This window comes from Spermophilus citellus (assembly GCF_964194105.1).
Source record: "Spermophilus citellus genome assembly, chromosome: 8".
NCBI lineage: Eukaryota > Metazoa > Chordata > Mammalia > Rodentia > Sciuridae > Spermophilus > Spermophilus citellus.
Window position 1 is genome coordinate 54036142 of NC_138189.1, and position 9290 is coordinate 54045431.

The following is a 9290-nucleotide window of genomic DNA, read 5'->3' on the forward strand; positions in this document are numbered from 1 at the left end:
TCTCATTATTCAATCAAGAAGTTAATAAACTTTTTAATAAACATGACAGCACAGAAATCTATTCCCTTTCACTGCACTCTGCTCTAACTTGTCTTACCCACACCATTTACTCCCTTTCCACCCTGGCCTTATTTTTCATTTGGTACAGTTACACCCTTTGAGGATTTTGAGGTTTGAGTACTATGCCCCATTTCACCATCAATCGACACAACACTCTCCTCCATATTTCACAGTGCCTTTCATATACAGACAAGAAGGTAGTACAACCTATTTCAAATACTTGATGTTAAAGAGATGTGAAAGCCAATTATTTTGCTAGAGTTTTTCAGAAAACTCACCAAAGGCAAGAAGGAAAAATAGGCCTAGAAATCACTAGTTTTTAGTAAGCTATCTGCACAAATGTCTCATTATTATTTGTGATGCTTGGACTTGTTATATATAAATAAAATTTCTATGTTATTAAAATGTTACCTTAAGCAGCAATCTTTTTTAAGCCGCCACTTATCTAATACAACGTTAATTATTGTTATTTGCCATATGAAATTCATTGATGACTATTTGGTGGCTCTGTGTGCCATTGACTTTTGTAACTTTTTGTGATATCTAATGCTTGATTTAGAGGTTAATTTAATTTTCTACCTTCAAAATATAAGTAGTCAAATGTCTTAGTAGAAAGTAAAGCATCCAAATTCATAGCTTCTATCTCACTAGTTAATAAATTGGCATATTGGTTTTTGTGCCTGGAAATGGGGACTAAATCAGAAAAGGAAGCAATAGAGAACAGAAGATAAGAGCACAGACTAGAGTAAAAGAGTCTTTTTGGCATCTGGTCTGTGCCACTTCCTAACCATGAAACTTGGGAACTTGAGACTGTAACTTAACTTTCCTATTGACTCAATTCCTTATCTGTACAATGTACACAGTGGGAAATTCTAAAAAGGATGACAAGAAATATTCAATAAAATAATTAGAATGGTACTTCTTATATATTGGTATGCTCACTTATTATTAGATGCCATTAAGAAATTTGGTTTTATAAATCTTGAAATTTTGTTTATCTAAATGGGCTTGAAGCATCGAATTTTTTATTTCACACAGATGACTTCAAAATGACAGATATTTTACGAGTTAATGAGAGGAAAAGAGTTCTCTGATTTTATTACATCTAATGATCATTCTTTTATTGTTTATTCCCAAGTTTAATTTTCCACATGTGTTAACTATTACTATATAAGGGATTATTGTCCAATAATAGTATTTTCAATGGAAGCCAATGATCATCATTCAAAGGAAAAGCATAAGAAAGTTGTGTAGATTGTAATACCTCTGCAAATAATGTTTAGAATGTAATGATACAACCTTTGAAAAAATATAAATAAAAGTTAGATATAATCAAGCAATCATTCCACATGGGTGGATTAAAATTTCTTAGTAGAAATTTGATTATGCTGGGAAGACTCTATGGTTAGTCTTTGCATCTATGAATATGTATATTCACATTTACCTATAATTTTCTTAATATCTATAGAAGGGGAAAATAAAATGAAATATATGGCAATTGTATAATTTAAAATTTGAAACAATGATATATGGGTTGATATAAAATTACTATACCTTGTATCTCATTGCCATTTCAATTAGAATTTATCAGATGTTAGACAATTTTATAGAAGAAATAGTACACCCATTTTTAAAGTATTCAAAGTGACACAACTGGGATTCAAATCTAAGCCTGTTTGATTCCAACTGTCATTCTTAACCATTATATGACAATACATAGAATTATATATAAGAAGTTCCTATGGATGTTAAGAACATCGTCATAGAAACAATTAGGTAATGGTGGTCAATGTTACAGTGTAAAAGTTCCAAGTTGTATTTATTCTCAGAGCACCAGTGTTGCACAGATGCAGCCTAAGAGCCTGTGTTTAGCCTGCCACCTGTGCCAGCTTCATGAATGAAGGTTGAGTAGTGAGAAACCCCTAGGGAGTTTTGAATTAAAAGAGACAAGCCTCTAATTACCTTTAAACCAGCTCCAGGACCCCTCTTCCTAGCTCCAGCCTCAAGCCACCTATTATGGTATCGAGGTTTACTGAAGAGGCCAGTGAGAGAGAGAGAGAGAGAGAGAGAGAGAGAGAGAGAGAGAGAGAACACACCAGGGAATGGGCTTTTATTGGAGAACAAAAAATTCTGGGGAAAATCCCATCCAATGAAGATTAAGGGGGGCAGCATCCCAAGGTCAGGGGTGACAATTGGGTCTTTGGGGTAGTGGCCAGACATGCCTCTGCGCGGACAAGCCCTCAGACCTGGAGAAGGGAGGGGAAAGCTCTGACATAGCTGTGTGTAAGCGCTTCTCACCCAGCCAGGGTGGTAACTCAAATCACATTCGAGGATGGCCTCCCACACCTGTGATTAAATTTCTAATGTTTGTTATAAACTATAATTGAACATAATTGGTACTTGTTTATAGTTTTAAATAGTAATGACAATAGCATTTTAAAGACTTTTGTAGGTTAATTAATTTTCCAGTATTGATTTTTAAACTTCCCAATTAGAAAGAAATGTCTCTGGTAAAATGCACCAGTCTCAACAAATGATTAGTAAGATAATTTTTGGAATGCAGCTTACTTATAAGATGAGCACTGACTCCACTGTCCTGTTCTCTCCTATTGAGGGCTTGAAGAAAACTAGTTGTGTAAATTTTATGGAAAAACTTCTCATGCAAGTTGGAATATGAAAAAAAGAGGAGAGAAAACAAAAATCTTCACAACTTATACTCTCTCTATCCCCTACTTTCCTCTAATCTTATTAGCAGGGGAACAAAAAATGCAATGCATATTATAAGCTTTAGAAAAGAAAAAATATCCTTGTGGTTCTCTCTAGAGATTCTGATTAAGAAAGTGTGTAGAATTTGGCCCCAGATTATGCATGTTATATAAACATCAAAGGTGAATCAATGCTTGTATTATGTATTGATTTTTCCTAGTGACAAATTTGACTACTCATGTTTTCCAAGGAGCAGCTCTATAGGCAGATAGATAATAGATACTTTCAAAACAGCTATCAAGGCATCCCTTTTGCACTGATTGAAATCATATTTATAAATAAAAAGTGAAAAATAAAATGAACAAATGAAATTTAAAACTAATGGTTTAATATAATTTGAAATGAAAAAGTACATTCAGCAAATTACACAGCTCAACATGAGCCTTTGTTCAAATTTGCACTGTTTCAAGTAGGAGAAATAGAAACTTTCCCAGTATAGTTTTCTCAGTCACTTTTATTTTTTGGGTACTGAGGATTGAACCCAACGTGCTTAACTATTGATTCACATCCTCAGCCCTTTTTATTTTTGTATTTTTAGACACTGTCTTCCCAAGTTGCTTAGGGAACTTAGAGAAATTGCAGAGGTTGGTGTTGAACTTATTGTCCTTCAACCTCAGCCTTCTAAGTCACTGTGATTACAGGTGTGTGACACAATACTTGGTTTAAAAGTGTCACTTTTGAATTATGATACTGTTTTACATAAATGTGTGTTTTCTCTTTTCTTGTATTCTGGGACTCTGTTCTCTCAATAGGTTACTCCCTAAATACTAGAAAAAGGAGAAATGAGGAACTCTCTGAACTTTACTGCTTGATTCAGGGTTCCGATTAATTGATATTCAATTATATTAAGTTAACTGATGTTCAGATAGCCTCAGAAAACAATGTATACAATGACATTTGAAAGAGAAGCAATGGTCAGCTTCAAAAATAAAACTCTTTAGTTATGATTCATCTAATGGTCAGCTTCATCTAATTTAAGGCTCTTCCTCTTAACATACTCCATGTTTAGATAGTTTCTATTTAAAAGATAGATTTTGGTTGTAAAGACTACTGTGATCTCAAAATAAAAATGGTTATAACACAAAAATTAAATAAAGATCTGCATAAATTACAAAGAATATTTAGAAATGAAATTTAAAAAAAATTAAAGTAAAATCTATAAAGGACCTATTAAGGATTTTATTTGCAATTTATTTGTTAAACATAAATTTTAATGGAGGCTAAAGAGATATCAAAGATGTATTTTTGCTGCTATAAAAATTATGTTTTTTGGTTCAAAGTTATCATATAAACTAAATATGATTTTGTTATTGTTAAACTTGTTTTTTATTTTCCTTGTAGAACTTTACAACTGTTACCTGCTAATGTGGAAGTACTACTTCTAACAGAATAATCTGAGTTAACTTGTGATAATCAGCCATCACCTACAGAACAGACAGGATATGATGCTTATTTTGAGTACTCACAGTGACCCCCCCAAAATGGAAGAGGTGACCATAAAATCATATATATTAAAGTTAAAACTCATTACTTACTCTTAAGACTGGTGTAACTGGCCTGCTCCATGTTTAACCCCAAAACTTGGACACAAAAGAGAAGGAGGTAAAAAGGCTAAGAGGAAAGCAGCCAATATTTTGGACCTTGTCTTCTAAGACCATCCAGGATCCAGGGAATGATGGAATCTCACTAAGGGCCCTGAAACTCTGTTGAGTCACCTGATCTCCCAATCAGTGGAATTGCAAGGACTCTAGAAAAAAGGAAGGAAATCACTGAACATTCTACAAGAGAGAGGGGAATTGAGGAAGGAAATATCCGTGATCCTTCCAGCGGAAGTGTGATCAGTAAGACCCTGACCTAAACTGGCAGTTGGTACATCTGATATAGGAAAAGCTAATAAAGGAGTCAAGAGGCTTCTCACAAGCTCCCCAAAGTGATCCCTGTGGAATCTCAGCCAAACTTAACCACAGATAGGACCATGGTTGATTTTTTTTTTTTATCAACTTGCTGTTAAACACTGTTATGGTTTAGACATTAGATGCTCCCCAAAAGCTCATATATAAGACAATTCGAGAAAGTTTAGAGATGAAATGTTGGTTTATAAGAGGTTTACCATAATCAATGAATTAATCCCCGGTAGAGATTAACTGAGTTGTGACTATAGGTAGATAGGGTGTGGCTAGAGGAGGTGTGTCTCTGGGGATGTGCTTTTGGGGTTTATATATTGTGAACTGAGTTTAGTCTCTCTTTCTGCTTCCTGGTGTGATATTCCCAGCCACTTTGCTCCACCACAACCTTCTGCCATGATGTTCTGCTTCACCTCAGGCACTGAGCAATGGCGTTAGCACTCTATGGTCTGAGACCTTTGAATCTGTGGGACCCAAACTAAACTTTTCCTCTTTTAAGATTATTTTTGTCAGGTACTTCAGTTGCAGCAGTGAAAATGCCGACTAAAACCAACACCTGGCAGAAAAGTGCAACAAAATTTACTCATACTATTATGAGAATAGAACTTGAGATGTGAATTTGTGTCAGCTCTGTCTAATTCTATCAAGAGAGCTCTAATGAACACAGCTAAAGGACTCCTCCACTAACCACAAAAAAGTAACACTAATTTTTAAAAGAGATATTTTATTGAATGAGATAGCTCAAGCAGATGACTGTGCCATGTTGTTTGTCTTTTTCTAAAATCTCTGCTAATATTTTTGAAGACTTAAATGACCGACCTCCATATACAAATAAATGGCAACTTGCTTAACTGTTAATGAGTTACTTATCTGTGTAAAAAAAACATATTGATTGCTTTTTTTACTAAATGTTTACAAAAACAATATCTTCGTTATGTTGTTTATTTTATCTTCACTGTCTTGTTTATTTTTATGTTTACATGATCCTGACCCTATGCATATCTCACTGAGTCACCCACCAACTGCCATGATGGACCTCTGAATTGCTCTGATGCTAAATACCCTTAACATTCCATGCCCTCCTGGACATAAAGTGACTTCAGGTCACTCTTAATTGCACCCTCTCTTGGAAAGTACCAGCCAGAACAAATCAATGCCCAAATACTCTAAAAGAATTTAGGGACACAAAGTTCTTGATACAGGGATTGATAAATAACTGACATACATGAGAACTGGGAATGTGAGTTTAAGGGAATAACTCCATAAATTGGGTCTATTGTGCTGACTTCTACATGCTTTCTTTTAGAAAATGATTTACTTTCAATCCTGCCAGGTAGAATATGTTACACTCATCAGCAAACGATCTGTTACAAATGCAGGTATAAAATGCTGATAAGAAGAACACAAGTAACCCTGGAGTGGTGGACATTTATGACCTTTACACAGATCAGTTTGCAGAGCTTATCAAGAAAAGAATAATTCCCCATAACCATAAAAATCTGTAAGAGCCAGTTCCAAACAGAATAAGTCAGCATGGGCCAAAGTGAACTGAGTTTTCCTGAAAGTTTACCATACACAGCAGGGATTTGAAAGTCTGATGTAAACCTGCTCAGTCAAGTCAAGAAGTAGACTTGAGTGTACTCTCTGGAAACTTCCCAGTACACCAGTAAAACAGGAGGGGAGACTGGGCAGCCCTCCCTCTCCTCTCTGAGAGAACTCACTCTTTCCCTTGAAAGTGTCCACTCTAAGTGGCATGTCTGAATTTTTTCTGGTATGATCACAGGAACTGGTGAGGAAGGACCACCATGCCTCAGCTCCTTGGTAGGCTCTTTCCTTGTAACACTTTTATCTTTGATATTGCAGATTAAATCCATAACTATAAATATTTGGAGGTTAAAAAACTGCATCATGTCTCAGTAAAGGAACAAGTTCAATATATAGAGGGTTAAACACTGTGAACAAAATTTAAAAAGAAAAGAAAAATGCCCCAGAACTGTTGGGAGACATAAAAGAAAACCTTTAAAAATCATATTGAATACATCTCAGAACTTACAAGGATAATGGACTCTTGACACTACTCAACTACTGAGAAGTTACAGTGACTGAGAGAATGCCTCATGAAGAAAGAAGTCACTGAATTTTTGTCAGAGTGTGCTGTGACATTTAACTTAGTTACTTGCCCAATCCTATTCTTTGGCTTGGCTCTGGAAATGACAGACTACATTCTGGGTGCAGATTGCTTGTTTCAAAAGGACTAATATGAATCTTGGTCTTCCAGCTTCGTGATGTGTGTTTTAACATGTGTGGAAGTTCCTAGAGAAATTTTCAAACTCATAGCTTTGTTTTGCTTTCCTTAAAGCTACCCCGTGACAGAGGTTGGTTTTTGTGTGTGTGTGGGGGGAGTTACTTAGGAAAAGCATTTTAGTAAATGTATCACAGTAGCCTAAGGCAAAGCATAAAAGTCCTGAGCAAATAATGGTCAGATCATGAGTCTGGCAGTGAGAATGTTGGGGAAAGAGATACTTAAGATATGAAATTATAAAAAAATATGAAATTACAAAAGCTTTTGCATATCTTGAGGAATCTGAAAAGTTATGTGCATGTCCACAAACTAGGCACATGCTCAAAATCCCCTGACTAAACCCTAGTTTTTAACCTCTGAAGTAATCCAATATTTCTCTGTAGTATTAAACTATAAGGAAGCAGGAATTAAGGTACAAAAATTTGCAAATGTTCTGGAAAATCTTTAAGTTCTGCATCAAAGAGTCAATTTGCTAAAGCTGTGAGAGTAATTCTTTATCTCAAGGAATTTGAGAATATTTCCACCAATTTAATAGTTAAGGAGTAAGGAAAAAATAGGTACTTCTGTGACCACGAATCAAAATGAATACTTTTATACAAAAATAATCTAGAAATGTTACTAAAAAACAACAGTAATGTGCATCAAACAGCAGCAACAATGAGGAAAATATCAAATGTAATTTCCATACTGATCACATTATGGTATTGGAAATGTCCATTTTACAACAAAAATCACAAGAAGACACCATAGCACATGCATAGAATAAGAAAAGAATTCAGTACATATTATCCATAAAGAAGGCCAGATATTGAAATGACTGGACAAAGCAATTTAAGTTAAATGTATAAATCATGTTCAAAGAAATGTAGGAAAATATGGACAAAGAGTTAAAGAAAACCAGAAGAACAATATCTCATCAAAAGTATTTCATAAAGAGACAAAAACCCTCAGAGGGAGTTGAATACAAATTTTGGATGGAAAACATACGGATCGTATAGTATTCCAAGGAAATAGATATCGAGATAGACAACCAATTAAGAAACAGAGGAGGAGAGGGAGAGAAAGTAGTATGTCCATAGTACTATCAGATACTTTAATCAAATAGTTTTGAGGGACAAGAAAGACATTAGATATTGACATAGAACCAATCTGTTAAGAATAAGTAAGCTTTAAAAATGTATGCTCATGATTATTCTGGGTTCTTCAGAGAAATGAATGTTCATCATGATGGAATGGGTAACAACTGAGAGAGCTGTGAAGTCCCATCATCTGCCCTCTGCAACCTGGATACTCCAGAAGTCTAGTGGTGTAGTTCACAGTCCTGAGATCCAGAAATTTGATGGTGTCAAAACAGATTGGGATTAACTTCCTGCCTGAACTGGGAACAACTTTCCCCTAAAGGGAATCTAAAGGACTAAATCCTCCAACCTGACAGGTACCAATAAAGCTGGGAACAATCTCAGGCCTTTGTAACTATTTTGGGACCTGTCTAGCAAAGACTTACTAAATGTGCATAGGTGTATTTCCTACTTTTTGTTACATTTTCCCCCTCTTCAGGTAAACTAAATCTGAATATGTACCACACCTGGCTTTTGTTTCTGTAAATTGTAACCTCTTTTGTGGGAATTGAGGAGAGGAAACAATCCAGCCTCTTTTTATAGTTTGATCAAACTGCATAAAATTCATTTTTCCTTTTGTCATTTTTGCCTATTTTGTATACAGCTGGCAAATGGCCAAATTAAGGCAGCCAAGATAAGCAGGGTCCCTAGGCTAAGCTAGTAACTGTCAATTTCAGTTGAGTTATGAAGGCCTGAGATTCAGGAATGCCCTCACTAACAAACATAAAATAATGTTGAATCAATTATATGAGAGTTCCAAGATCTGGTGAAGAGGACCCATGATATTAGTTATCCTTAGTCAATCCCTGCCAACTTGCCTTTCACCGTATCGCCATAAACTATATTCTTATCCTAATAAAGGGAAAAAACAAGGTCATAATTCCACTTACCATGATAGAACTAAGTTGTATAAAGCAAAATTCACATTTAACCTTCCCACAAATAGGAAGTAAAGTCTGATTGTTTACTCTTCTCCTTGATAGCTTTTAACATAAATGCTATATGAGGTAAAAAGAATGATACATGAATACAATAGTATACAATCAGGATACTTCATTTTATATGACAAGAAATGGGAAGGAAAAAAATATTAGAGAGAGAAATAAAGAGAGAGGGAGAGGCATGCACAAATATTTTCAG